The sequence below is a fragment of the Euprymna scolopes genome, chromosome 23 (genome assembly GCF_053919585.1).
Source record: "Euprymna scolopes isolate OS-2025 chromosome 23, ASM5391958v1, whole genome shotgun sequence".
In the NCBI taxonomy this organism is placed as follows: Eukaryota; Metazoa; Mollusca; class Cephalopoda; order Sepiida; family Sepiolidae; genus Euprymna; species Euprymna scolopes.
In genome coordinates, this window is record NC_136504.1 from 82,943,657 (window position 1) to 82,948,742 (window position 5,086).

A 5,086-nucleotide genomic window follows, 5' to 3' on the forward strand; every position below is an offset into this window, starting at 1 on the left:
GGTAATCCTTAATGATTCAAGATGGTCGGTAACCTTCCTTATCAGCATTTACTATCTCTAAAAATCAGTAGCGATCTTGACTTCTACAACTAGCAGGTGTTTCCTATCCTACTTTACCATCATCATCATCATCGTCGTCGTCGTCGTCGTCGGTCTAGTGAAATAAAAACACTCTTTTCTTTGTTGTGCACCTGAGTTTGTTTTCTTTTTATTAATATCACGTTCACCACGCCCTTTTATTTATTTATCTTGTTAGCCGGAATCGTGAAACAACTGGGCATCGTCTGCTATCATCTGTGCCACCATTCCTGCTAAACAGTCATAATGACTTCAGCAAACATCATTACAGTTAAACATTCAACCGGGGTCCGACTCCGGGGTTGTTTCCTCGAAAAATCATCTAGACAAATTAAAAAAAAACAAAAAAAACATTTATATATGAATCGGATTTCTTAAAAGCATGTACAATTTTAACATTGCACCAGTTGAATCAATTTTAACAAATATTTGTTATTTTTGACGAACTTGTTCGTATGTTTTTTTCTTGCTTGCGTTAGGATTTCAGGGATTTCCTAAAGTATCGTCGCTTTAAAATAGATTCCGACATTATTCTAAAATAAGTTATTTTTTATTATTAAAATCATGGTTTATATCATTTTATTTAACTACAACGGCTTTTAATAAATGTTCGTTGTTTACTTTATTTTTGTAATCTTCTATCTCCTCCTCTCTCTCTCTCTCTCTCGCTCTCTCTCTCTCTCTCTCTCTCTCTCTCTATATATATATATATATATATATATATATATATATATATATATATAATCTGTCCAAAAATTCACTGAATGATTTTGAACGTTAATAGATTCTTTATTTTTTATGATATCTTTCTGTAATTTTAACACAATCTGACTTAGACATTGGATAAAATTTTTTAATGCAATATTTAATAAATCTTTATGGAAAATAATGTTTTTTAAATGTTGCCCATTTTCAGTTTAACATATTTGTGCTCTTTCCAAAACATTATTCCTAACAGATTGCAGAATCTCTAGATTGCGATTTAACTCTCTAATTTCGTTCCGTGAGCTGGCAGACCTCGAAACACCAAACCCTTCAATAATTGAGGAAAAACATCAGCAACGAAATAAGTTTAATTGCAATCCATGGATTCTGCAATTTGTAATGAATAATTTTTTTGGAAAGGGCACAAATATGCGAAGCTGAAAATGGACAACATTTAAAAAAACAATATTTTTCATAAAACTTGTGCAAAACTATTCTGTTCCCGAAATCAATTTTACCCATTGTGGGATGTCTTTTTTCTAGTTCCTATATTGATTGATTTTTCAAGGAAAAACAAGGGTTTACCTGTAATGATATTTGTTGAGATCAGCTTTCAAGCAAATGAAGATCAGTATTGTGACTCATTGTGCAAGAAAAAAAGTGGGGATAAGTACTGAATGCAATCACAAATGGCAATTACAAAACTAGCGTTTAATGTGCGAACATGTTTTTTATGGGGAAAATCTATAAATCATTGCAGTATATTAGCAACCGATCCTAGGACTCGTTCTGTATCCGTTCTTGAGTTATAAACTATTTCATCCATTTTTATACGAATTCAACATGCTTTCTATCCCTTTTCCTCCCCTATGTGTGTGTCATATGTGAGCTGGTCATGTCATTTAGAAATGTCAGAGATGAAACTAGGAGAGAAAGTGGGGTCACGTTGGAATCAAATTTTCAGCCCTCTTTAGAACTGTGAATTGATTAGTTGTTTCTATGATCCCTGCCTACATGCAATGATGGTCGTGTTTCAAAAAGAAGACGTTTTGTCTCAGAAACAAAAATGTTAAGAAAACAAAGAAAAAATTGACAAGTAGGGAAAATCTAGAAACATAAGATATTTCTAATTTCTTCTCTCCCTAATCTTTCTTTTACTCGCTCTCTCTCTCTCTCTCATATATATATATATATATATATATATATATATATATATATATATATATATATATATATATATATATATATATATGTATATATATATATATATTATAATATAAAACTCAAATCGTCTTGCTTGGGCCTTAAAACCGTCCGTCAGATTTACGAGTTCCGGTTTCAAAAATTCTGCGCATGTATAAATAAATAAAGACAAATCCATAAAAGTTGTTTTACTATAATCGACAATTTACGGGAATCATCTTCTTTCTTATTTTATCTATTTTTTAATAGATTTGTGCATTTTGTTTTTCTACACTCCTAATATAAAAAAAAACGAAAATATATAAATAAAACCGAAAATAATTTAAAAAAAAATTAGTTTGCGTTACAAATAAATAAAATCGTTCCGCTTAAATGTTTTACTTCTTTTCATTTAAGATAATAAAATACACAAATAATTTTTTCATAATTTTCCAGTGAATGTTAAAACTAAAATGCTAAGTAAATTTCATATTCATGCATTACAAAAATAGAATAGTTAAAAAAAAAATCGTATTTTCTTCCATCCCCACGAATGCAAAGGTTAGATTGTGCGATTAAAGTGGTGTTATATTTTTTGGCATTTAAAATATGCAAATAAAAACAAAACTGTAAATGCCCTTTGTTTTTTACATCGGCATTTTAAGAATTTTATTTGTATTTTTTTTTTTTTACATGGAGGTCACCACTTATCAAGGCCCGAAAGCAACTCAGGGACAAGGGTTATTGTGTTTCAGTAATCAATGGGATAGCATCGTAATAATCGTTAGTAATGGCGATTTGATAAAGTGTCTTACTTAAGGGGGGCGGTTCATCAGGAATTTGTTTATGTTGGACTTAAAGACATCCAAGTTATAGTCAGGTGGGAAACAGGCAAACGGAAGAGAGTTCCACAGGCGTGCACTTCTAAAAAGAAGCTTTGTTCATGGAATCTACGTTTTGATTTAGGCACAGATAAAGAGGGAGAAAATTATTGATAGTGGTTTCAGTTAGACAGGTGTTTTTCGTGAAAGATTGGTGAAGGGGGACCAGAAATTGGAGCTCAGACGAGCACTTGCCATGGAAATAACGATAGACAGGTTCACAACGTCTCTTCTGTGGGAGAGAGGTTGCAGGGAAGAGAAAAGGGCATCCCACACTAAGCCACGAAGTCTATTTTGAACTCTGTCAACGCAGGATAAGCTGTTTTTAGCAGTTCCTGCCCAGATGTGGTAGCAGTACTCCATCCTTGGACGTACTTCGCTTTTATATGGATAGAGAATTGCATCAGTAGTGAGATATCTTCTGGTGTGGTAGAAGGATCCCACCATTTTCCCAGCGACCTTGGCAACAGACTTGATGTATGTGTTCCACTTCAGATCAGGAGTAAGGGTCAAACCCAGAAGCTCGTCAAAACAAGTTGGAAGCGTTTCCAAACAAAAACAAAAAAAATTGATGTGCATGGCTGTCACTCCAGGAGGAAACTTCTTCTGAAAGCAATACACAAGAAAGCCCACAAACAGTTTGCTGAAGACATGTCAACAAAGCCCATAGATTACTGGAACCATGTCCTATGGTCTGATGAGACGAAATTTAATTTGATTGGTTCTGATGGCCTTAAGCATTTGTGGCGGCGACCAGGTGAGGAGTACAAAGATAAGTGTGTCATGCCTACAGTCAAGCATGGTGGGGAGAATGTCATGGTCTAGGGCTGCATGAGTACTGCAGGTATTGGAGAGTTACATTTCATTGAGAGAAAAATGAATTCCAACATGTACTGTCAAATACTGCAGCAGAGCATGATCCCCTCCCTCCAGAAACTGGGTCACAGAGCAGTGTTCCAGCATGACAATGACCCAAAACACACATCCAAGACAACCACTGCTTTACTGAAGAGGCTGAGGGTAAAGGTGATGGACTGGCCAAGCATGTCTCCAGACTTGAACCCAGTAGAACATCTTTGGGACATCGTCAAGCAGAAGGCGGAGGTGTGCAAAGTCTCAAATTTCCGCCAGCTTCGTGACATCATAATTGAAGAGTGAAAGAGCATTCCAGTGACTCCATTCTCAGGAGAGTAAATGCAGTTTTGGATAATGATGGTGGCCACACAAAATATTGAGAGTTGACATTTTGTATGTTAATACTGACAACTTTTCATAAGGGGTGTACTCCCTTTTGTTGTCAGGAATTTAGCTTTTAATGGCTATATTTTGAGTTATTTTAAGGGAAAAATAAAGTGACTCTGTTATATATATGCTGCAGACAGACTACTTTTCATTTTGTCAAAAAAATCATTTTTTCAGTGTTGTCCCATGAAGAGATATACTTAAATATTTGAAGAAATGTGAGGGGTGCACTCACTTTTGTGATACATTATATATATATGTATATATATATATATATATATATATATATATATATATATATATATATATATATATATATATATATATATAATCCAGTGAAGTTTATGTCCACAAGATATAATCTAATGAATCATTACTCGATAATGAGTAGAACCCTATATCTATTTTGGAAATTGTTTTACATACATTTTCGCTACACATCTGCAGATGTGTTTCGGTTCTACCTGGAAACTGAATGAACCTCCTCGGGCTATTCTTTGAAATGGACCCAAAGTTAAAATGAGAGAGCAATTCTTTTAAGAAATAACACGTTGTTAGTTACATGCTCCATCAAGATGCTGTTATTCAGATTAGATGGCAATTTCTAATTTCTAAACGACCGACTTTTAAATATCAGAAATGGAAAGGAATAAAAAATTAGAATAAAAAAAGATTAAAAGTAGTCAAGATATTTCGTCAGGCATGTAATCCAAATAAGCTCTTTTGAAAATTCAAATATTTCAGATTTGCATTAAATTGGATCTATTGCTTTTAGACACCAATTAAGCGAAATTTTCTGAAGCTTAAATTTTAGGCAATTTTTAGAATTAATATTATGTAGTGGATTTTCTTCAAAATTGGAATAAAGCTTCCAGATAAAGCTTACATATTGTTATTTTTCGTAAGGGACATAGAATTGGTACAAGACTTTAACCCACCCGGGAATGGGTATTTTTCTAGTATACATATGGTACTATAAAAGGACAGAACTGCAATAA